This window comes from Odocoileus virginianus, chromosome 16 (genome assembly GCF_023699985.2).
Source record: "Odocoileus virginianus isolate 20LAN1187 ecotype Illinois chromosome 16, Ovbor_1.2, whole genome shotgun sequence".
In the NCBI taxonomy this organism is placed as follows: domain Eukaryota; kingdom Metazoa; phylum Chordata; class Mammalia; order Artiodactyla; family Cervidae; genus Odocoileus; species Odocoileus virginianus.
In genome coordinates this window covers 11,408,202-11,434,053 of record NC_069689.1, presented here as the reverse complement: position 1 = coordinate 11,434,053, position 25,852 = coordinate 11,408,202, and the positions used below count along the sequence as shown (strand labels likewise).

Sequence of the window (25,852 nt, the reverse complement as noted above, 5' to 3'; positions counted from 1 at the left end):
TGGGGGCGGGTCAGCATCTATATATAGGACCCTCGAGATGGAATAATTACCACTTAATATTTAATCAGCGCGAAGCATAATTTTTAGATGTTTTGAAAGAACAGTCTTGAGTCATTAGATATTAAAGCATCGTAGGTGCAGTTCTCTGAAAGCATGTTGCTAAAAGTATTTGTGGAGCACCTACTGTGTGCAGATGCTTCTGGATGTTAGAAAGTGAATCATCCAGATATTACTCAAGGGAGTATGTGGATTACTCCCTTGAGTAATATGTGGATCCAAATCAGTGGTTTGGAGGAGTGTTCTCTGTGTGTGCACGTGTGTGTGTATGTGTGTGCGTGAGGGGAGGGGCTTGAGGTGGGGCCAGCATTCAGAGAGGGTGAGATTTTAGCTCGGCGCAAGGACGGCTTCACAGAGGAGACTGTTGCCTTCGGGGCTTAAAGGCTAGTTCCCATTGGTCCCATGGAGAAGCGATTGTTCAGTCCCATCCGTTACCACAACCTGCTGCTCCCGTTGCTTCCCTCACTTAAGACATGGCATCTCCATCCTTCCGGTCACTCAGGCCAAACCCATCGGAATCATCACGCTCTCTGCTCCTGCTCTCATTCCCTGACACCCAAACCATCAGCAGATCCGCTTGTAACTCTGGTTTTAAGCCGCCCTTGCCTCCCGCTTGGGTAGTGGCAGCGCTTGCCTCTCTGATAAATGTCTTCCCAGCAACACCACCCCACCCGCACCAGCCCCAGCCCCGGCCCCTTACAGTTTGTTCTCAACACGGCAGCCAGGGTGGCCCGTGACAGCGAAAGTCAGATGTGTCACTCTTCCGGTCAGCACCGTCCAGGCTCAGGTCTCCCTCGCAGTTAAAGCTGTGTCCCTGCAGTGGCCCACAGGCCTCATAATCTCCCGTCAGCCCCTCCTCTGCAGCTCTGGTCCCACATTCCTGCCTCAGGACCTTTGCACGTTTGCTCTTTCTGCCTGCAGTGCGCCCCTCCCGGTTTTCTATGGAGAGGTCCCCACCCTCCCTCGTCCAGGGTCCTGCTCAAATGCCGCCTCTGCAGGAGGACCTTCCTGGACCAGGTGCCGGCCAGCCCTGGCGTTTGCTAGTCCCCCCCGCACCTCATTTCTCTCTATATCATTTATCATCATCCAGCGCACTATGGCTGTATGTGTCTATTTGTCTGTCTCCCTCTCTTTGAATGTAAGCTCTTCCAGGGAAAGGGTTTTGTCTGTTTTGTTTGCCGCTGACTTCTAGCTTCTAGGCCAGTGCCTGGCACGTGGAAGGCACGCAGCAGATCTTGGTTGACTGAATGAACAGCTGGAGGCAGAGGGCGACCATGCAGACTGTGGGGAATGCAAGGTGCGGACAGAGCCAGTGACCTGCTCGACTTGGCTGGGAATGGGCCCCAGGCAGTGGGACAGGCAGGCAGAGAGACTTTTAATGCTGTGCGTCTGGATTCGGGTCAGCAGTGGGGAGGCATGGGAGGTTTGTGAGCAGCGGGGCCAGGATCAAGACTGAGGAAGGACTCAGGGAGGGGCAGTGAGGAAGAACCTAAGTGCTCCTGCCTCTGGGGAGCCAGTGGTTTCAGCATGTCTGTTTTCAAGCCCTGAGAAGCAATGCCCCTGGTCTGAAGGAGGCACCCAGTCTCTCAAATGCTACAGGGTCATTTATGATGAAACCGGCATTGATCCTGACCTTAAGAGAAGAGGGTGCGGACTGTCAGAGACTGTCGTCCTCCAGCTGGGATCCTGGGGAGTCGGTCCCATGCTGAAGGGCGCTAGCCTGCTGCACCTGCAGTGCTGAAACTGCTGCCTAAAGGCATCCCCGTCCTGGCAGGTATAGCGGCCCCCGAGGGTCTGCGCTGAGCAGAGGCCTTTCCAAACGGCTGGGATGGAAGGTGGTGGCGTGAGGTCTCCAGTGCTGGATTCAGAAGGCAGGCTGGTGCTTCAGATCAGCCGCTGCAGGAAGCTGCGCTCCCACCAGGCTGTGGAGGGGGGATGCTGGTGTTTTGAGGAGAACCTAAAACCAGAAACAGTTTCCTTCAAGAGGACAGGATGTTCCATCCATATGTGTCTAGCTTAAAGGATTGTGCCTCACACGGGGGAGGTAGGGGTGGGTGGGGGAGAGAATTAGACATAGAGAGATGTACTCTTTTTTTTTAAAGAAAAAACACACATTTTCTTCTTTTACAAAGAGACTATTTTTTTTTAAACAAAAATATTTGGAAAAGAGAGAAAAGCTACCCATAAAGAAGTGGACACGTGGACTTATAAAAGCACTGGAACACTCATATTTGGGCTATAAATACATGATGAATGAAAGAAAATACTGGGAAGTGCTGTTGGAGCTGGAAACTCTTAGTCATGCCGTTTGAAGCCGGGCCTCCTGGTCACCCAGCCCCTGCTGACGGCCACGTCCCTCGGAGGTGCGCTGACTGTTTTTAGCCCCAAAGACCAATCACGTAAGAAATTGCTCATCAAGGACGCCATCTGATTTAAGACTTTGTTAAAAATATCGGATTTTGTCCCAGGGCAGACACCAGCTGATGCGCTCTGAGGACCCAGGGGAGAAGCAGTTAGGAGCAGATGTTGCTGTGACTGGTATTGGCACGCTTGCAGCCCTTTCCCAAGCTGATAACGTGGGTAACGGGGTCCGCGCAGTGCTTGTTTTTGCTTCCTTTCCCCCAGCAATCCGACCGCCTGTCCTCCTTGCTGGGTCACAGGGCTCGGTCCATTTGCACCAGCCAGACTCAGGGGACCACTCTCGCTCCCGCTTCAGTGAGTGTCTCCTCTGAGAGGTGGACCCAGCAGGGGGGCCGGAGAGGAGGGCCAAGGGTGCCCGCTGAAGGTGACTCCGCAGCCCTGCTGCACTCCCGTGGGGCGCGGGGCTCTGTCCAGCGTGCTGAACTCTCCAGCCCTGCCTGGCGAGCGTGCAGACACCTAGGCCTGAGCAGTGTGGCTCTCATATTCTTCAGGGGCAGCCAGGGAAACTGCAGGAGGTACACGGACTTTACCTTAAAATCAGGACAGATTTCCTCTTTTAAAAATGATGGGAGGGGGACTTCCCTGGTGCTCCCAATGCCAGGGCTCCGGGTTCCATCCCTGGTCAAGGAATTAGATCCCGCATGCCACAATTAAATATTCCACGTGCCGTCAACTAAGATCTGATGTAGCCAAATAAATAAATATGAAAAGGACCATGGGGAGAGCTTTATTATTTCGTATAATGTGTGATTTTATACGAAGAAATTACAAACTAGAAATAGAAGGGGTGGCTGAGCCAGCTGAAGGCGAACATTCCTAACATGTGCCTGTTTTTTTAAATTCCACTGTTCTTTTCCACTGTGTGTTTCTTTAAATGTTAATCGGTCTTATTCTTATACAGTTTTGTATTTTGCTTCGCACATTTCACACAGCAGTCTAAGGGTTTTCCTTACAGTGAGATGAGTTCTTGTAGATTTTCAGTACATCCCTCGGACACCGCATGCCTGGCTGGTTTGCTCCTCGCGTCATCCTTGGTACTCAGAACACGTGTCTGACACAGCAGGCACTCAATAAATATGGATCAAATGAGTCCATTTCAAGTGGTTCAGCTTATTAAACCATTTCCTGAGGTTGGTTTGGAGGACATTTCCTTTTGTTCGGTTTGCCATTTAAAGCTAATAGATGTAAAGTGGCGACGAGGGGTCGACCACCTGAAGCTTAGGGCTGAGTCTGGCATGCCGCCTGTGTTTGTAGATAAAGTTTTATTGGAACACAGTTCTGATCATTTACTTGCATAGCGGCTACAGCTGCTTTCACGCCACAGCAGCAAGGGTTGAGTTGTTGAGCTGAAGACTGCATGATCCGTAGGGCCAACATAGTTAGGATTTGGCTGACCCCTGCCGGGATGGGTCTGGCTGTGGCATGTGTCACTCCACGTCTGGTCAGGGCTGATCCCCCTGACCTGGCTCACCAGGTGGGGCCCCCCGTGCCTCACCCTTTTATGGGCACCCTGTGGAAATCGTGTGCGCTCAGAATGTTGTTTCCAGAGAACCGTGCCTCAGTCAGCTATATGCGGGTTGTTTCTCTCCCTTGTTATCTATCATCTCCAGGCAAACCACCCCAGGTTGCTTTATTATACATTCTACTGTCAGGCGTATTTGTGTGTCTAGTGTTTTCCACATTTGCAGTTTATTTCCTGCAGCTTGGGCCCCAGAATTCAGATTGCTGGGTTAAAACGAGTCCGCATTTTGAAGGTGAGGGGTAGGTGTCTAAGGCCACAGCCGATTCCACCACTGGAGCATGACAACAGGGCCAGACAGCCTCCCGCTGGGCCCGAGGAGCAGTTGGAACAGATGACATTAAAGCTGCTTTCCAGCCATAGACTTTTATGATTCCTTAAGCTAAGCTGCATGATCAATGTCAGGATTCTGGGCTTCTCCAGTCCAGCCCAATTCATTACAGCAAATGGGCAACTTGGCTCCTCTCTCTCTTCTCGGCCGATCTCTCTCCACTCAGGTTTGATGATCAGAGCACATCCCTCATCTCTGCAAAGTGCCTGACTTCATTTCCGGCTGGTCAGCAGGCTGTGTTCCACACTAGCCCTCTGAGCCTGCTTACTGGCGCTGGCCCCATGCTGCCGACATGGGATTTTCTGATGCTTTTTGTCTCCTGATGGTCTGCTCAAATGTGGGTACGGTCTGGAACCCAAGATGTCCGTGGCCTGACCTTCGTGTGACCGTGGGGGTCTGAGCCTCAATGGGCTGCCGGAGCCTATTGGCCTGGGCGCCAGGAGACCTGGGCTCCCAGCCTCCCTCTCCCACTTGCTTAGCTGGTGATTGTAGGCGAATCTCTAGGCGGAAGCCTCCCTGCATCGGGTCTCCCCGGTGGTGCAGGAGACGGGCAGCAGGGCGTCACCTCTGCAGCAGGCCTCTCCAGCCTCCCTTGCGTAGGAGAGCACCTGGGGCTCTCGTTAGGATGCGGACTCTGTTTCCGCAGGGTGATGTCTTAGTCAGCTCAGACCGCTGGAACAAAACGCCGCAGCCCGCGGGCTTAGACAGCGGACGCTTATTTCTCACTTTTCTGGAGGCTGGACTCCAAGATCAGGGTGTCAGTGTGGTCGCGTTCTGGTGAGGGGTCTCCTCTGGGCTGGTAGAGAGCTGCCGTCTTGCTGTGTCCACACGTGATGGAGAGCGAGCAACCTCTGATCTCTTTACCCCTTCTTAAGGCCACCGTTCTCACCATGGGCCCTCCAGCCCTGTGACTTTATCCAAACTTAATTACCTCGCAAAGGCCTCAACTCCAGAAATCATCACTTTGGGGACTGCAGTTGTCTGTTGTTGCAGTCGCTCAGTCGTGTCCGACCCTTTGCGACCCTATGGGCTGTAGCACTCCAGGCTTCCCTGTCCTTCACTGTTTCTCAGAGTTTGCTCAGACTCAAGTCCACTGAGTCGATGATGCCATCCAACCATATTGTCCGCTGCCACCCCCTTCCCCTCTTGCCCTCAATCTTTCCCAGCATCAGGGTCTTTTCCAATGAGTCGGCTCTTCACATCAGGTGGCCAAAGTATTGGAGCTTCAGCTTCAGCATCAGTCCTTCCAGTGAATATTCAGGATTGATTTCCTTTAGGATTGACTGGTTTGATCTCTTTGCTGTCCAAGGGACTCTCAAGAGTCTTCTCCAGCCCCACAGTTCAAAGCATCAGTTCTTTGGCTCTCAGTCCTCTTTGTGGTCGAACTTTCACATCTGTGCTTGACTACAGGAAAACATCGGGGATTGGAGCTTCAAAACATAGAGTTTTGAGGGACACGAGCATTCAGCCCATTGCAGACGAGATCCTGCATTTCAGCAAGTTCCCAGGAGGGGCAGATGGCCCACGGACCACACTTGGAGAAGCCAGGGCTCAAAGGGCCTCCGAACAGGTCCCATGCTTCTCTCGTGTGAGCACCCTCAGTTTTCATCCTTGATTGACCCTCACCACCGTGACCTCTCTCAGTGATAACTAGACTGTGAGTGTCGTTACCTGATGGGTGTTCATTTACAACTGCCTGTGAGGGGGGCTGAGTTGAATCATGGCTGCACCCTGGCATCTCCCACCGGACCAGGACCACAGCAGTTCAGGGGGAAATGTGGGGTCTGCTGCCCCTTGCACCCCATGGGGCCCTGCAGGAACACCCACCACTGGTGGGTGGTGGTGGCCCACCACTCGGGCAGTGACCTCCCTGGGATCTCTGCAGACGGATGGGTCCTCCCGCAAATGGGGAATAAAGGCTAGCTGTAACTGATCATTCCAGAAGTGTAGCTAGAGATCCCAGGCCAGGTGAGGCCTGCTGCAGTGGTTCTAGCGCTGCAGTTCTTGGCCGAATCCAAGCTCCCGTGGGCTCCATGGTCTGCTAGATGCCGGAGTTTCCAGCCTTGCAAGGCCCTGGCTCTTTGCCCAGCAGGGAATGGGAGCCTGAGAATTCCAGGCCTGCAGGGCCCACCAGTACTGTGGGAAATGCTCCAAGGTAGTTACTTGAAAGTCTGCTGTCAGATGACTCTATAATTTGAGCCAAAATTTGGCATAGGTAATACATTTTCTCCCTTGTATCAGGAATTAAAGTTGTAGGAAAACTTCTCCCGAGGCTTAAAAATCATATTGCCTGTTTAGTGAATCTCCTTGCAGTGCAAGGGACTCTCAAGAGTCTTCTCCAACACCACAGTTCAAAAGATCAAAGCAGTCCATCCTAAAGGAAATCAGTCCTGAATATTCATTGGAAGGATTGATGCTGAAACTGAAACTCCAATCCTTTGGCCACCTGATGTGAAGAACTGACTCATTGGAAAAGGCCCTGATGCTGGGAAGGATTGAAGGCAGGAGGAGAAGGGGACGACACAGGATGATATGGTTGGGTGGCATCACCGACTCAGTGGACATGAGTTTGAGCAAGCTCCAGGAGTTGGTGATGGACAGGGAAGCCTGGCGTGCTGCAGTCCATGGGGTCACAGGGAGTCCGACATGACTGAGTGACTGAACTGAACTGATTTAGTGAATCATCCTTTACAAGAGTAAATTATGGAACTCCAACCTCAGCAAATTACCTCTCAGCTGAGCAGGTCCTGGCACTGCAAACTGGAGCAGACCTGGAGAATCTAGGACATGTGGCTCTCAGAACTGGGAGCCCGGCCCCTGCCCCAGTTCTCTTCCCTTCCGCAAGCAGGGCCAACCCCGGGTGGGCTGGGGCTGCGCTGGCTTTGATGCATTGCTGGACTTTGTGCCCAAGAAGGAGCCTCAGGTGCACGCAGGCCCCCACTGGGCCTCCAAAGCCCTGACCGCACCTGCTCGGGTAATTCTCAGGATGAGATTCGCTCCCGACAGACCCGCGCAGTTTTGCTCTAGTGTTGGTTTGACCTGAATCATCAATCTTCCATGCTTGTTCTACAGCTTTTCTTTCTTTTTTTAAAAATATTTTTAAAAATACAACTTTATTTTCAGCTTTGCTAGGTCTTCATTGCCGTGCTCGCAGGCTTTCTCTGGCTGGGGGCTCCTCTCTAGCTGTGGCGTGCGGGCTTCTCTTTGCAGTGGCTCCTCTTGTTGCGGAGCACAGGCTCTGGGGCACGTGGGCCTCAGTAGTTGTGGCGCTGGGGTTTAGTTGCCCTTTGGCACGTGGGATCTTCCCAGACCAGGGATCAAACCAGTGTCGCTTGTATCTTAACCACTGAACCACCGGGAAAGCCCCTTTCCTTTCTTTCTTCTTAAGTTTGTAAGGGGCCGTCTTGACTTGCAGATCTTGAATTGGTGTCTTGACCTCCTTGTGGAGTTTTGTCCCAGACCCACTGCAGATGTGTGTGTGTCCTCATGCAGGTGACAGGGCAGGGGGGCGAGCGGGGCGATGTTCTGGATCATCCTTCCCCCCGCCTGGAATCTCATCTCTGCCCCTTGTCACCGCCTCTCACTCCGCTGCACTTCCCCTGCAGAGCGTAGACTCCCTGAGGGCAGGAATTTGCTCACTTCTGCTGTATTCCCAGTGCGTGGCGGAGTGCTGGGTGGATGGGATGGAAGTGTCGCAGGAATGACTAACGGCCTAAATCAAGACCAATTGAAAAAAAAATCCCACGTGATGAGCCCTCACAGTTGAATCGGAAGTTGAGTCAGCATCTGTTAACACACTCTTCTCAGGTGCTCACCATGGGCATCGTGCCCCAGGCAGGGGCGGGGGGATGAACCAGTTGGTCACTCAGCCAGTGGTTGCTGGTCTGCACTGGCTGACCTGGTGGTCAGAGCACCCAGAACCTTAGAGTAGACCCAGCCCCTCCACAGGTGGTCTCTGCGGTCAGCATTCTGAAAACTTTGCAGGTGATTCTAATGCAGAGCTGGAGTGGTGAACCACCATCCTGGGAGCCAGGTGCGTAAGTGAGAATCCCGAACCCTGAATGGTGTTGTGCAGGGCGTCTGCCTGGCCGGTGAGGGCGTCTGGAGTGATGGCTCCCACGGGGGCGGCTGCCTGGGAGACGCAGTGCCCTCGGCTCTGGGTTCTGGGCGCCCTCCGTTTTTGCGGGGTTGCAGGCCGGTGGCTTATTTGCCCTAATGAGGTTTTGATTACTCTCCGTTTGTCTCTTTCATCAGCTTTATGTTAAAAAGCCTTTTTATTTGGATTCCTTTTTTAAAAATTTATTTATTTATTTTTGGATTCTTTGTACTTGTGTAGTTCTGCCTCAAACCAAACTTTTTTATGCAAATGAGAGCGGGAGATAAGGGAGGAGGCAGAGGTGGGGAAGGGACGTGGGCAGCCTGGCGCCGAGGGGAGGTGGTCACAGCCTCTGGGCTCCCGCGGCCCCGTCTGTCCAGTGGCAGTGGGGAGCTCTCAGCCCTGCAGCCTCCCAGCCCCGACGTGGTGGTGTGGACTGGGCAGTCCCCGCCTGGCTGACTCTGTGATGGGCCCTCCCCTTGTCTCATCCATAGCAACACAGCAATCCTGGGAGGTGTGCCAGGAGCTGTTGTCACCCCCTCCCCCTGGCAGGGAGCCTGAGGTTCACAGAGGTGCCAGCATAGGGCCGGTAGGGGTAGGACCTTGACCCAGAGCCTGGACTCCCGGCAGGTCCTCCTGTTCACGGGTTGAGTGAAGTCAGTCTTGGGTGTAAGGAAAGCTTTGGCGGTGAGAGCCGGGCGCTTTGGTCCGAGGGAAGCCTACACAGGGTAGCCCTTGAGTTCAGATGCCCACTCAGCCCTGCCGCTTGCAGCCTGGTGCCTGGTGTCAGAGGACCCAGCTGTGAGGTGGAGAGTGCAGGGCCCTGCAGCCTCAGGTCAGAAGTCACGAGCCCAGCATCCCTGTGTGGGCAGCCCCTCTGCCCCATGTGTGGACGAGGAAACCAGTCCTGGAAGGTCCAGCTTTCAGGGCAGGAGTTGGCAGCCACTGCGGACTTGCATCTGCACCCGGGTCTTATTCTGAACTCTCCCTCTCCCTTCAGCAGGAGGAGGACACACTTCAGTAACTGAGCCCCCACTGGACACCAGGCGTCGTCCCAGGGCCTGGAGCTCAGGATCTGGAAGAAGGACCCGAGAAGGGACGTTTCTTTGGTGTTTGGTGGATCTGTGCGCCTCCCCGGCTACCTGCACAAGCGGCCAGGGAGCTCCCCTGTGTCTCCTGGGTCGTCCAAAATCTTGGGCAAAGCTGGAGAAAGGGTTCCTGGGGTTTGGGGTCTCGGAGACTGCCCCCAGCCGGATCCTTCTCTTCACCTTCACTCGGCAGCACTTTCCTTGGGGTGCCAAGCAGACTCTGGTTAAAAACCTGCCATGGGGAGCTCAGTGTGTGTCCACGGGAGAACGCGCCACTCGGGAGGGCCCTGTCCCCATGGGAGCGCTCGGGCTCTGAAAGCTGCAGTAGGGCTGTTAGAAAGTAGAAAGCAGATTCTGACTGGACCTGCAGTGATTATAGAAGACAGTATTTACGTAATGTTAATGTGTGTGTCCTTTGTTGTTCATTTTGCCACTGAAAGAAACTGTGTTGCATACCCTGAACACCTGTCCTTGAGATTTTTAAAAATTTAATATTTTCATGAAATCTGTAATGATTATATAAATAAATGTATATGTCCTTTGCAATTCATTTTACCACTTAAATAAGCCGTGTTACATACACTGAACATCTCTCCTTGAGATATTTTTTTGAGATTTTTAAAAGTTTAATATGTATATGAAATTGATTCACAGTTTTTGTTTTACTTAAACACTTATTTTAGTTTGCCATAACTAATAGCGTCCAAAAAATCATAGGTTTGATGCCCTAGTTATTCTTTGTCTTAATGTACTTTAAATAGTTGTTAAAATTTTTTGGTAGTGGCTTTGTTGAGATGAAATTCACAGATCATCAATGCCTTCATGTATAGCACGGGATTCGTTTGTTTTTAGTATAGTTACAGAGTTACGCAGCCATCACCATAGTCAATTTAGAACGTTTTCTTGAACACCTCAAAAAGAAACCCTGTGCCCTGTAGCAGTCACCCCAACTCCTCTGGCAACCATCGGTCTACCTTCTGTCTCTATTTGTTATTCAGTCACTAAGTCGCTAAGTTGTGTTTGACTCTCTGCGACCCCATCAACTGCACCATGCCAGGCCTCCCTGTCTTTCACCATCTCCCAGATCTTGCTCAAACTCATGTCCATTGAGTCGGTGATGCCATCCAACCATCTCATCCTCTGTTGCCCCTTTCTCCTTCTGCCCTCAATCTTTTCCAGCATCAGGGTCTTTTTCAGTGAGTCAGCTCTTCACATCAGGTGGCCAAAGTATTGGAGCTTCAGCATCAGTCTTTCCAGTGAATGTTCAGGGTTGATTTCCTTTAGGATGGACTGGTTTGATCTCCTTGCTGTCCAAGGGACTCTCAAGTGTTTTCTCCAGATGTCTCTGTAGATCGCCTATGCTGGACATTTTATGTAAACAGAATCATACAGTTTGAGGAACCTCCAGACTGTCTTCCAAAGTGTTTGCACTGCTTTTCATTCCCACCAGCAGCGTAGGAAGGTTCTGAGTTTTCCTTTCCTCACCTCACTTGTTATCAGTCTTTTTGCTTATCTCCATCCCAGTGGATATGAAGTGGTATCTCACTGTGGACTCCTGAAAGTCTGTCCATCTATATCTATGCCAGGCCTTAGTTGTGGCATGCAATATATTTAGTTGCCGCACACAAACTCTTAGTTGTGGCATGTGGAATCTGCTTCCCTGAACAGGGATTGAACATGGGCCCCCTGCAGTGGGAGCTCAGAGTCTTACCACTGGACCACCAGGGAAATCCTTTCCTTCAGGTTTGATATAGGTCTGTGCAGACTGTATTTCTTCATGAATGAGCTTTGGTAGTTTGTGTTTCTCAAAAGAATTGGTTTGTTTCATCTATGTTATCAAATTTATATACATAACTTTTTCATGAAGTGAAAGTGTTCATAGCTCAGTCGTGTCTGACTCTTTGCAACTCCGTGGACTGTAGTCTGCCAGGCTCCTCTGTCCATGGAATTCTCCAGGCAAGAATACTGGAGTGGGCAGCCATCCCCTTCTCCAGGGGATCTTCCCAACCCAGGGATCGAACCTGGGTCTCCTGCATTGCAGGCAGACCCTTCACGGCCTGAGCCACCAGGGAAGCCCCAGCTTGTTCATAACTTCCCTTTGTTTCCCTTTTTGACGTCTTTAGGTTCTGTCTTTTTCATTCCTGACATAGATATTTATGTCTTTTTTTTTTTCCTTACTGTGGCTAGAGATTTATTTTCTTCTACTTGCTTTGGGTTTAACTTGTTCTTCCTCTTCTTATTTCTTAAGGCAGCAATTTAGATTATTGATTCAAAATCCTTTTTAACATAAGCATTTTAATGCTATACATTTCCCTCTAAGAGCACCCCACAAATCTTGATGTGCAGTAGTTAAATTTTCATGCAAGTAAAAAAAAATCTTATTTTTAACTTCCTCTTTGACTTATGGGATATTTAGAACTTATTACTTAGCTTCTGGGCTTCCCTGGTGCCTCAGAGATAAAGAATTTGCCTGCCAATGCAGGAGACACAGATTTGATCCCTGGGTCAGGAAGATCCTCTGGAGAAGGAAATGGCAACCTACTCAGCTTTCTTGCCTGGGAAATCCCATGAACAAAAGAGCCTGGTGGGCTACAGTCCCTGCAGTTGCAAAGAGTTGGACATGACTTAGCAACTAAACAGCAGAAATAAGAACAACAAAATTTAGCTTCTAAGTATGTAGGGATTTTCTTGTTATCTTTCTGTTACTAACTTCTTTGTTTACTAATTCTGTTATGCTCAGAAGACATACTTTGTGTGATTTCAATACATTTATGTCCCAGAATATGTTTTGTTTCATTGAATATATTCCATATGCTCTTGGCAAGAATGTGTGTCTTGCTGTTATTGGGTGGGGTGTTCTGTAAATGGCAGCTTGAGCAAGTTAGACGAAGGGATTGTTCAGTTAGTTCTTCTAGATCCTGGCTGGTTTTTCTGTCTACTTGTTCTTTCAGTTATTGGGAGAGGGGTGGTGTTGAAGTCGCCAGTTACAATTGTGGGCTCGTGTGTTTCTCTTTTTAGTTCTGTCCTTTTTCACTTGTGTATTTAGAAGTTGCCACCAGAGCTCCAATGAGGGCCTGCTCACAGGTCAAAGCTATTAGAGAAAATAAGAAGGAAAAAAAAAAAAGAACTGGAAAAGAAAATAGCCTCTCAGCTTTGTGCTGGTCATTTCTGCATGTTTCGCCCTTTCTCTGTGGTCTGTCTGCTTGTGTTTACTTTCAGAGTCCTTGGGGAGTTGCTTTTTGCATTTTCCCCAGAGTTTTAGTTGTAATCACTGGGGCGAGAGGTTCTGGTGGGCTTACTGGATCCCACGTGGATGTTTTCCTCCTGGTTTCCCCTCTTCTGCTGGCCCGATGCCTCCTGTCCTGCAGGTGTCCACGGCTGTCTCTTCTCCAGGGCCTTTTCCTCAAGCCCCTCAAGCCCCACTGCCTGCTTCCCTCCCTTGATGTGGTTTGTGGCTTCCTGGCAAGTGTCAGCTTCCCGCTCCACTGGAATGTGAGGGCTGGGGGACCCCAGGGGCTCGTCCAACCCAGCATCGTGTCCCAGACCCCTTCTTGCTGGTATGCGGTCAGTGGCTCTGTGTTTCTCAAATAAATGATCATATGCACCTTCGTGAATCTGCAGTCTTTAACTCTGCAAAGATTCTATGACTTAAATTTTACGCAATCCAGCTTCACGCCCCAAGGGCTGTGTCGATAGCAGTGGATGTCTCTGCACCCCGCCAGTGGGCCCACTCTGCTGTGGCCACAGCCTTCCCCACCGACCCTGACAAAAAGCCTGTCTGGTGTCTGTCTGTGGATCCAGCGCGCTAGCTGAGAAAGGCGGTGTCCTCTGAGGGAGGAAATGGCACAGGGCCTCCTGTAATTAGACTGTGCTGAGCAGTCCACTCATCCCGTGGACTCAGGGAGGAGATGAACGGTGGACGTCTCTCCTCAGCAGCCCTGCACGTCCTTTTTACATCATGCAGATTTCTCAGTTTTTAATTATAGCCTATCACTTACTTTTTTTTTTCTTTTAAAGAAAGGTCTGGTTATCTGGCTTGTTTCATTCATTTATTCACTGAACATTTGCCAAGCACCTATCATGTGTAGGCATCTCCCTAGTTTTCTGGATTCAAAGAAGCTACAGGAAACGCCTCACACCTGCACTTAATCCACCGAATTGCTGGACCAGGTGGGAAACCTCGGTGGCAGCTTTAGGACTGCCATCCCCTCACCACCCCCCACACCCCCCCACCATGCCCTGTGCTTCCCTCTTCTGGGGCTGACACGTGAGGTCATGCAGGTTGTCTGCTGCACACAAGGACGTGGTCAGGGGGTGGCTGAGTGCTGGCATCCAGCCGGTGTTCTGCTGGCCAAGCCCTGCCCTTGTCGGGGAAGGAGGGCCTTTCCTGATATGAACCAGGGCCCAGGTGGGCCAGCTGTGGCCCCATCACTTCCCCTTCCATCTGCTCCATCCTCCCCAGGTCTGCTCCTCTCCCTCTCCCCCAGGGACCCCAGCGCAGCCCACCGTCCACCCCTTCTGTCTTCCACACCACAAGGTCATCTTTGGGAAATGCAAATCCAAGCCCATGTGCCTCTGGACTCAGAGCCTTTCCTGACCCTACACTGCCCGGAGAGGACAGCTCTGCAGTGCCCAGGCCTGCCTGGGTCACCAGCCGTGCCTCTGAGTGCCCAGCCTGCCCCAAGCCCTCCCCGCAGCCACCACCTTACACGCCCGGGGGACCTCACACCTTCCCAGACTATTTGACTTGTCTGCCACGCGTGGGATTGACTCTTAAGAATAAAAGAGCAGGCACATTATTTTCCAAAGAGGACAGAGGACGGGAAGCTTGCAGAGGAACAGCTGGTGACCTGGGAGGAGGGCTGGGTCCAGGGCTGAGAGCTGTTGGGGGTGGGGACTCAGGATGCCAGCAGCGTGCATCGGTGGAGACAGAAAAGGGCGTCCGGTGTGCTTGTGACAGGAGAGAGAGCAGAAAGGGAGGCTGTGCTCTGGACATTCACTCTCATTACAGAAGTCATCTGCGCTCTTTGCAGCCTCCATGGAAGATAGGAAACTGTAATGAGGAAGATAACCATTCAATTTCACCACACCCAGAACCACCGTTGACAGTTGAGGTCCTTCCTCCCAGTTTTTTAATGCATATATTTACATCTTTAAATGATTTCCCCCTACTTAATATTATTAGTGTTTCTGTATGGTTAAAAAGTTTTTGGATGATGTAATTTTTTAATAGTTACCCAATATCCTATAATGGATTTCTAATTATTGGGTATTTATCATATTCCCCAGTGTTTCCATTATTACAACACTGATGTAAACATCTCTGTATGTAAATTCCCAGATGCAGACTTTAAAACAATTTTTAATTTATTTATTTGGCTGTGATGGGCACTTAGTTGTGGCCTGTGGGCTCTCTGGTTTTGGCACATGAGTTGCAGACTGTATGGGCTTAGCTGTCCCAGGTCATATGGGATCTTACTTCCCTGACCAGGGACTGAACCTGTGTCCCCTGCATTGGAAGGTGGATTCTTTTTATTTTTTCTCTTTAAACCTTTTATTTTATGTTGGGATATACCTGAGTAACCATGTTGTGGTAATTTCAGTGAACAGCGAAGGCACTTAGCCATACATACACATGTATCCATTCTCCCCCAAACCCCTCTCCTATCCAGGCTGGCACATAACCTTGAGCAGAATTCCCTGTGCGATGCAGTAGGTCTTTGTTGGTTATCCATTTTAAATGTAACAGCGTGTACATGACCTTCCCCAAGTCCCTAACTATCCCTTTTCCCCCAGCAATGATAGGTTCATTTTCCAAGTCTGTGAGTCTCTTTCTGTTTTGTAAGTAAGTTCACTTGTATCCTTTTTAAAAAAACATTCTACATATAAGGGATGTCATATGATATTTCTCCTTCTCCATCTGATGTCATTCAGGATGACAGTTTCTAGGTCCATCCATGTTGCTGCAAAATGCATGACTTGATTCTTTTTAATGGCTGAGTAATATTCCGTCACACATACACACACGTCGTCTTTATTCATTCTTCTTTCAGTGGGCGTTTAGGCTGCTTCCATGTCTAGGCTATTGTAAGCAGTGCTGCAGTGAGCATTAGGGTACATGTATCCCTTCAGATCATGTTTTTCTCTGGGTATATGGCCAAGAATGGGATTGCAGAGTCATATGGTGCTCTGGGCTTCCCCACTGGCTCAGCAGTAAAGAATTCACCTGCAGTGCAGGAGACCCGAGTTCCTTCCCTGGGTTGGGAATATCCCCTGGAGCGGGGCATGGCAACCCATTCCAGTGGGTTCTTGCCTGGAGAAGCCCATGGACAGAGGAGCCTGGTGGGCTACAGTCCATGGGGTCACAAAGAGTTGGACACGACTAAAGTAACCGAGCACGCACGCGTGGTAGCTCTATTTTTAGTTTTTGGAGGAACTTCCATACTCTTCTCCATAGTGCCTGTATCAGTTTACATTGGAAGGTGGATTCTTAATGCCTGGACCACTAGGGGAGACCCCCCCCCCCCCAGATGCAGACTTTATCTAAGGGTGTGTGTGGTTTTAGGTTCTGGACTGCATTGGCCACTTCCGTCCAGAAGGGATGACCAGTGTGTACCCTGCGAACAGGGCTGGTGGGTTAGCTGGCTTGTATGGTGCATAGGAGAGGTATATGAACACTCACCACCCTCGGGGAAGGTCTGGTTGAGAGGGGTGGGCTGGAGGCTGGGGAGAGGCAGGGTGAGAGGGGACTGCCTAACTGGGGGCCTGCTTCCTTCCAGGGCCCCTGTCCTGGCCATGGACTGGGTCTCAGGGGGCAAAGGCCATTGGGCTCTGGTTTCCTCCTCTCAGGCTCAGCCAGGACAGCCCCACACTCGCTGTCTCTCCTGCCCAGGGCAGGCCTGAGCCTCTGCGTGCTGCCCCCATGGCCTCTGGAGGGTCCGAGACGCCTGGAAGAGAGGCATGCACGCTGGGCACAGCAGAGGGGTGTGGGCACCGCTGAGCCAGGCCGCCTTGGGGGCGGCTGCATTGTTAGAACCCACTCTTAATTCATGCCTCCATTGTACAGTGCGGAAAACCAATTTTTCACTTGAGAGGATCAGCAACGTGGATACACGTGTAATTGTCTATTTCTGCTTTTCTTCCTCTCCCTCGCGTTCTGCAGCCGTAATTTGAAATTTCACAGTTGTCTTCAACGTGACGGCCTCTCCATGGGTCGTGTTCAGATCCGGCTCACATTCAGCAGGCGCTAATTGAGCAGCTACTCTCTGCCCCTGGCTGGGCAGCCTGTGGGGTGCAGTGGTGTGGGGTGGGGGGCCTCGGTGTCGGCTGCGGCAGGGGTGCCTCCACCTAGCGGTGTGATCACGGGCTGGCCTGTCACGTCTCTTGGCCTGGTGTCCTCATCTGCACAGCGAGGCTGGGAATCCCCACCCCCAGGGTGGTCATGAGGATGGAGCGGGGGTCACAGGAAAAGCACCTGGTAAGGTGCACACACACAGTAGGTGTTCAGTTAATGCTCCCTGCCATCCAGGGCTTCTCAGAAGGTCCCTGCAGGGCCGCGCTTTCCACGAGCCTGTGGTGATCGGCATTCACCAGCTGCCTTCAGTTTTGCTAGAAGCTCGGTGGAGGTCATGCTTTCCCCCCAGCCAGGCAGCACGCCTGACCAAAATGTCAAGTGCTTGCTTTCAGTTGAAGGTGTTCTAACCCAGTGCAGTAACAGGGGTCCTCTCGGGCTGATCAGAGGCTCAGATATACATTCCCCTGTGTCTTTGATTAATTTTTAAAAGAGAGAAATGAATTAATTATTGCCTAGTGAGTATGGAGGCTGGGAATGGAGGGACAAGCAGAGAATGGGCCCTTAGGAGGTGGCTTGGTGGGAACCCAGCCCCAGGCACCCGGGAGCTGTTGCCGGTCCTGTGATTCCCAGGAGACTGGCCAGTGAACTGCTGTAGAGACAGAGGAAGGTGGCCACACAGGCTCGACCCAGGGATGGCCAGGGGTGGGAGGGGGGCGGTTTCCTGAGTTCCCTGGAGCTCCTGGAGAGTGAGACACACTTGGCTGCTTCTCTCCAGGGTCCCCTCATCGCCCCCTCCATCAGGCCCAAGGCTCACAACCTGCCCCAGTAACCAGCACCCCACCCTCCACCCCACCATCTCCTTGGGCCCCCCTGTGGGCATCTCGCCGAGGAAGGAGGTCCCGAGGAGGCAGATCCTGCTCCCGCTTGGAGGCAGTAGAGGAGCCTAGCCTCTGGCCTGAGCCCCAGACAATTTCAGGGGGCATGGAGAGGGAGAGGTGGGGGGCCTTGCCCTCCCACACGCCCCCCCCCCCATGACTGGTGGCGGCTTCCTCTCTCCAAGTCATCCGGGAGACAGTCTCCTCTCCACTTCCCCACCCCACCCCCTTGGGAAAGGCCCAAGTGTCCCTGGTGAGCCCCACATTCAGCACCCCGTCCTCTGGGCCTCAGTCCCCCGCATCTGTCAGGCAGGGGCTGGACTCTGAGACGAGGTCTGCACGGAGCAGGGCCTTTCTCTGCAGTGCGTCGCTGGGGAGGCTTGGCTGAGGCCTCATGGTGTGAGGGGTCAGCACCCTCTCCCCAAGGGGAGCTGCAGCCCCCCAGACAGGGGCTGCCCCTCCCCCCACCTGCTGACTGACTCCCCAGGGCCCTGGAGCTGTTCAGTCGGCATCCATTCATCAGGGAGCCTTCCAAGACTCACCAAATACCTACTGAGTGGCAAGTGGCTGCAGGATAGAGGGCAGAGGGGCTCATCCCCACGCCTAGCCCTGAGCTCACAGCCACGGGGAGGAGACAGAATCGGACAGTTAGAGAGTGGAGTGATGGTCGTTGTCGTGGGCGGATGGTGGAAGGCCCGCAGAGGGAGGAACTGATGAGTCTGCCTGGCACTTTGGGAGGCTTGGTTGGCAGAGGGTTTTAAAGGATGCGTAGGAGTTTTCTAGGCAGCCAGTCAGGGTAAGGAACTCTAGGCGTAAGGAATGCGCCCTGGCACAGAGGCGAGAAAGGGCGTGACACATAAGGGAACAGTGAGGCGTCTCTGTGACAGGTGCACACAGGGTGTGTGAGTGTGTAAGTCGGTGTGTGTCTGTGTGTGCAGAGGTGGGTCAGGAGTCAAGGCTAGCCTGGCTCTCAGGGCAGGGCCTCCACCCTGGCCGTGTCTAGGTTGGGGCCCAGGGCTGAGCACCTCAAGGGAGGCTTTCGGGACACGGAGCCCTCCCCAGGCACGCAGACACCCCCAGTGCTCACGACGCTGCCTTTAAGGAAGGCTCAGAGCAGAGGCTGGTCCTCCGGGAGCCCAAGCCAGCTCATCAGTTATACCTAAATGCCAAAGGGAAAGGTGTCCTCCCCCAGCATATGGTTATTAAAGCGCGCCATCTTTAAGCCTCATTAAGGGCTGTTAAATGCTAATGAATTTAGAGAAGGGCGTCTTGGGGCCTCTGTTTCCTTGGAAACGTTTGAGAGCAGGTGCCTTATAATGAGCTGTACCTATTTTAAAAAGTGAGCCACGAGGCCCGCTTTGATAGGTTGGATCTCAGATGCTGATGGGTAAGTGTGAACAAAGCTGGTGGAGACCAGTGGAGACGCTTTGTGCTCTCCGAAATACCATTCTCTGGTGGTTTCTATAGAAACCATTGGCACCTAGGTAGGAGCATCGCCGAGCTCCAGAGTCTCATTTACGCAGCACAGCATTGCCTCCAGCCTCGGCGACTCGGCCCGGCCTCTGAAGACCGCTGGAGCCCTGTTGGCAGGGTGGGACTGCGCTCCGGACGAGACAAGACAGATGTATGTTGCTGTAGCTGTAGTTTTGCTTTAATTATGCCTGTGCTGTAACCTGCTGCTTGATTTCCTCTGGTCCTCACTCTGCTTATTGTTTCCGGCCCCACTGAGGAGGAGAAGAATTAACATTTGTGAAGCTCATTCCTCCCCACAGAGCACTTTAAGGAAACTTTTTATTATTGAAGCATTTAAATATATACCAAAGTAGAGAAACTGTTTAATGAACCTCCAGCACCCAGTTTAAACAATTATAAACATATGGCCAGGCTTCTTTTAGCTCTGATCCTACTCATTTTCCCAGTAGTCTCTCCCTCCCCACCCCCACTGCTGAATTATTTTGACGCAGATCCTAGAAACATGCTAGTATTTCATTTGTGCGTGTCTGCTAAGTCGCTCAGTCATGTCCGACTCTCTGTCTCCCTATGGACTGTAGCCCGCCAGGCTGCCCTGTCCACGGGGATTCCTCAGACGAGAATACTGGGGTGGGTTTCCATGCCCTCCTCCCAACCTAGGGATTGAACCCGCATCTCTTTATGTCTCCTGCGTTGGCAAGCAGCTTCTTTACCACTAGTGCCCCCTGGGAAGCCCAGTATTTCATTGGTCCACACTCTTCTTTAAAAGATAAAGGCTGAAACAGATTGCTATAATACTGTTGTCCTTCTAATAATTTAGCAGTAGTTCCTTCATATCAGAAATTCAATCCTTATTTAAAGTTGCCCTGATTGCCTCATGGTTTTAAACATTCTTAAACCAGTTGCCTTGTTCAAATGAGGAACTAAAGAATTGGTTGATAAATCTCTTAAGTCTTGTTCAGTCTCTCGGTTACTTTGCTTCCTTGTTCTGCTTGTAATTTATTTCTTGGGGAATACATTGGTTGGTTGTCGTTCATTTCCTCACTGCATCCCCCGTGGTATCATTTAGCACATTCCTCTGTTCCCTGCATGTCTTACAAACCGGAAGTTCAGGCTAGACAGGGCTTCTGATGCTGCGGATGTGTGCATGCAGATCACCCGGGGAACTTGTTACTCTGATTCCAATTCTGACTCAGTGGGTCTGGAGTGGGGTCAGAGAAGATACATTTCTAATAAGTTCCCAGGTAATACCTATGATAGATGGTTGATAAGATTCAGGGATTTTTTTTTTCTTCCTCTTCCCGTTTTCAAGAATATTTGATCAGATTCAGACTCAGTTTTTTGAAGAACAGGTCATGGTACATTCTTCCACCAGGAGCCCCCCAGCGTCTGTTTGAAACACTTTTGATGATGATGTGATTCATCAGGGAGTTCAGGGGTCGTCTACCTGGCATCTCACTTATAAAATCCTCACCAGGTTTTCACCAATGATCTCAGTAGTTATTAATGATCATTGTTGAGATCTATGAATTCATTAGAGTTTGTAGAATACCGGACTACTGCTGCTATAGAGAAAGCTTTGCTTTCAGACTGAGCTACCCTGAGGACAGAAGAGGCAGGGAAAAGTCTTGAGTCTTTTCCTTTATTTACAAGTTTTCAGAATAATGAGTTGCTTCCCTAGCATCTCTAAAAGTACCTAATTAGGTTTCCATAGACTTTTTCTTTTTTTTTTGTATCATTATGAATTTTTGTCCTTATAATATATTTGATTTGTCTCAATCAGTGTGGCTGTTATTCCAGTGCTCAAATTGCCCATTATTTGGTGAGTTGAGCCTCCTTTAAGTAGGCTTCTGAAACTTTTTTTTTTTTAAAAAATCAGCTTTATTGTAACTTAATACAGTTAACTGCTACCCATTATTGTGCACAAATCAATGAGTTTTGACAGGTGTATACATTTGTGGAACCACCACTGCAATCAAGATACAGAACATTTTCATCATTCATGGGTTCCCTCCCGCCCCTTTGCAGTAAATCTCTTCCTCTACTTCAGCCCTTTGGTAGCTACTGATCTATTTTCTGTCACTAAAGAGCAGTTTGCATTTTTTCTGGACTTCTGTATAAATGGAATTATGCAGTAGGTACTCTTTTGTACCTGGCTTCTTTTAGCATAATTGTCTGGGATTCATCCACATTGCTGTATGTATCATTATTCCTTTCTGTTGCCAAGTCTTAGTCCAGGGTATGACTATATCAGTCTGTTTATCCATTTACCTGTTGATGGACATTCTGGGTTGTCTCCAGTTTTTGGTTATGACTAATATAAATGAAGCTGCTGTGACTGTTCATGAAAAAGGTCTTTGGATATGTATTTTCACTTCTCTTTTATGTAACTGGGAGTGTAACCATTAGGTGGTATTGTATGTATATGTTTGCATTTGTAATAAATTGCTAGCCTGTTTCCTAAGTGGCTGTACCATTTTGCATTCCCATTAGCAGTTTCAGTTGCTCCATTAAGAGGGTTAGCTGCTCCACACTCTCGCCAATGCTTGGTATGGTCAGTCTTTTCCATTTTAACTGTTGTAGTGGATGTGTAAGTGGTACCTGTTTGAGGCTTTCATTTCATCTTCCTGATGGTGAATGATGCTGCTCACCTCTTCCTGGGTTTGTCGACCATTTGAATACCTTCTTCTCAGAAGGCCACTTCAAGTCTTTTGCCTATTTAAGATGATAATAATAATGATGATGATGATGATGACGGTCTAGAAGTTCTTCATATGTTTTCTTCCATTCCATGGCTTTTTTTGTGTGTTCTAGCGAAGAAATCTTTGCCCACAGTAAGGTTGCACAGAACTTCTTCTGTGTTCTTTTAGTTTCATAGTTTTTCTTTGTATTTTTAAGTCTAGGATCCATTTTGAGTCAATTTTTGTGTCTAGTATGAGGTAAGGTTTGTTTAGCTTTGTCACATAGCACATGCTCAGTTCTTTTAGCACCATTTGTTGAAAAGACATTCCTTCCCCATTAGATTGCTTCTGGACCTCTGTTCGAAAGTCAGTTGTCCATGTAAGCTTTCTGGGTTCTCAGTCCTGTTCATTGATTAATATAGCTATCTTTTCCCCATCCCGTAGCCTCTTTACTGTAGCTTTACAGTAGTTCTTGAAATTGGATACTTGAAATCCTCCAACCTTGTTTTCCTTTTTCAAAATTTTTCTGACTATTTTAGGTTTTTATCATCCCATTTCAATTTTTTTTCTGCAAAAGAGTGCTCCTGGTATTTTGATTAGGATTGTATTTAATATATAGATCGATTTCAGGAGAATTGGCATCTTAATGATATTGAGTCTTCTGACTCGTGACCATTATATTTCTCTGTTTATTTAGATCTTCTTTAGTTTCTCTCAGCAGGGTTTTGTAGTTTCCAGTGTTCAGAGGTTTCACATATTACATTAAATTTATTTCTCTTTATTTAATAGTTTTGAAAACTATTGTAAATGAGTTTTAAAGAAAATTTTTATTTTCCAGTTGTTTGTTTCTCGTGTATCAGTTAGTGCAGATCATTTCATTCACTCAGTCATGTCCAACTCTTTGTGACCCCATGGACTACAGCACACCAGGCTTTCCTGTCCTTCACTGTCTCCTGGAGTTTGCTCAAACTCATGTCCACTGAGTCAGTGATGCCATACAACCATCTCATCCTCTGCTGCCCCCTTCTCCTCCTGCCCTCAATCTTTTCCAGCATCAGAGCCTTTTCCAGTGAGTCGGCTCTTCACATCAGGTGGCCAAAGTATTGGAGCTTCAGTTTTAGCATCAGTCCTTCCAGTGAATATTCAGGGTTGATTTCCTTTAGGATTGACTGGTTTGATCTCCTTGCTGTCCAAGGAACTCTCAGGAGTCTTCTCCAACACCACAGTTCAAAGGCATCAATTCTTTGGCACTCAGCCTTCGTTATGGTCCAACTCTTACATTCATTCATGACTACTGGAAAAACCATAGCTTTGACTATATGGATCTTTGTTGGCAAAGTGATGTCTCTGCTTTATAATATACTATCTAGGTTTGTCATAGCTTTTCTTCCTAAGAGCAAGCATCTTTTAATTTCGTGGCTACAGTCACTGTCTGCAGTACTTTTGGAGCCCAAGGAAATAAGATCTGTCACTGTTTCCATTGTTTCCCCATCTATTTGCCATGAAGTGATGGCAGTGGATGCCATGATCTTAGTTTTTTGAATGTTGAGTTTTAATTTTTTACTCTCCTCTTTCACTTTCATCAAGAGGCTCTTTAGTTCCTCTTCACTTTCTACCATTAGGGTGGTATCACCTGCATATCCGAGCTTGCTGATATTTCTCCTGGCAATCTTGATTCCAACTTATGATTCATCCAGCCTGGCATTTTGTGTAATGTACTTTGCCTAGAAGTTAAATAAGCAGAGTGACAATACTCTTTCCCAATTTGGAACCAGTTTATTGTTCCATGTCTGGTTCTAATTGTTGCTTCTTGACCTGCATACAGATTTCTCAGGAGGCAGGTCTGGTATTCCTATCTGTTTAAGAATTTCCCACACTTTGCTGTGATCCACACAGTCAAAGGCTTTAGTGTAGTCAATGAAGCAGAAGTAGATGTCTTTCTGGAATTCTCTTGCTTTTTCTGTGAAAAAGAATGGGTATATGTATAACTGAATCACTTTGCCGTATACCTGAAACTAACATAACATTGTATATCAACTGTATCCCAATATAAAATAAAAAATAAATTTAGAAAGTGTATGTATAGGCTATTCAGGTGTTCTATTTCTTCTTCATTTTTGTAAATTTTTTCTTTCAAAGATTTTGTCCATTTCATCTAAGTTGTCAGATTTGTTGAAATAAAATTGCTCTTATCATTCTGTCTTTCAATTTATTTTTTAATTGGCTGTTAGTGTCTTCATTTCTTCCTGTTGATCTGAGTACCAATCTACTATTGTTACCCTTCAGTCTGAAGAACTACCTTTAACATTTATTATAGTATAAATTTGCTGGTTGTGAATTCTCAGTTTTTGTTTATCAACAGTCCTTATTTTGCCTTCATTTTTCCCATGTCAGCCCTTTGAAAATTACCTTTATGAAAGTATAATGGACATATAATAAATAGCACATGTTTGAAGTATACAGTGGTGACATGCACATACGTCCATGAAGCCATCGCCAGGACCTGTAATACACCCATAACCTTCAAGTGTTTTTGTGCCCCTTCTTAATGCCTCCACTGATTTGTTCCCTGTCATGAGAAGTTAGTTTCCATTTTCTAGAATTTTTGTGTAAATATGGTCATATGGCAGGTAACTCTTTTTTGCATGGTTTTTTTTCCCATTCAGCATAATTATTTTGAGATGGACCCACTTTGCCGTGTATCGGTAATAGTTCATTCCTTTGTGTTGCTAGGTAGTATTCTATTTTAAGGCTGTTGCACAATGTCCCTTCTTACCTATTGATGGACATTAAATTGTTTCCAGTTTGTAGTTATTACAAATGAAATAGAGTGAACAAGGCTTTGTGTGGACACGTGTTTTCATTTCCTTAGGTGTTATGGACTGAATTGTGTTTCCCTGTACCCCCTGAAAATCCATAGGTTGAAGCCTCAACCCCTAATGTGACTATATTTGGAAATAGGGCCTTTAACAACCTAATTAAGATTCACTGAGGACCTAAGTTGTTGTTCAGTCAATGTTTTTTTATGAAATTTTCTTGCTTTTTCTGTGATCCAGTGGATGTTGGCAATTTGATGTCTGGTTCCTCTGCCTTTTCTAAATCCAGCTTGCATACCTGGAAGTTCTCACTTCATGTACTATTGAAGCCTAGCTTGAAGTATGTTGAGTATTACCTTGCTAACACGTGAAATGATTGCAACTGTGCAGTAGTTTGAACGTTCTTTGGCATAGTTCTCCAGGCATTCTGTCTGTCAGATCTAATCCCTTGAATCATTTGTCACTTCCAGTGTATAATCATAAGGGGTTTGATTTAGATCATATAACTGAGGTCCTAAGAGTGAGGCCCTAATCCAGTAGGGCTGTGTCTTTTTATTTATTTGTTTACTTTCTGGTTGCGCTGGGTTTTTGTTGCTGCGCACACGCTTTCTCTAGTTGCAGTGAGGGGGGCTGCTCAGTTGCAGTCCGCGGGCTTCTCGTTGCAGTAGCTTCTCTCGTTGTGGAGCACAGGTTTCAGGCGCATGGGCTTCAGGAGCTGCAGCATGTGGGCTCAGGAGTTGTGGCTCACGAGCCCTAGTTCCCCCATGGCATGTGGAATGTTCCTGGACTAGCAATCGAACCCATGTCCCCTATAGTGACAGGTGGATTCTTATCCACCGTACCACCTGGGAAGTCCAGACTGGTGTCTTCTAAGATGAGGAAGTCCACCAGAGCTTTCTCTGTGTGCTGCATAGAGCAAAGGCCACGTGGGGATGCAAAAGAGAGCACCATTTTCAAGCCAAAGAGATAGGCCTCAGTTCCGTTGGCACTTTGATCTCAGACTTCCAGCCTCTGGAACTGTGGGAAAATAAATGTCTGTTGTATAAGTCTGTGGTACTGTATCACAGAGGCCTGAGCTGATTGAGGCATTGGATAAATACCTGGGAGCGGAATGTCTGGTGTATGCTTAACTTTTAGAGAAACTGTCAACTTTTCCAAACGGTTGCACTCTTATATTCCCACTGACATTGTATGAGGGTTCCAT

At 48.9% G+C, this 25,852-nt stretch overlaps 1 protein-coding gene across 4 annotated transcripts in view; it reads left to right on the top strand.

The window, feature by feature from the left end:
• The window catches only part of WDR25 (WD repeat domain 25), a 137,393-nt gene that overhangs the window by 95,176 nt on the left and 16,365 nt on the right, over positions 1-25,852 (top strand). The gene's annotated exons all lie outside the window — the stretch shown is intronic.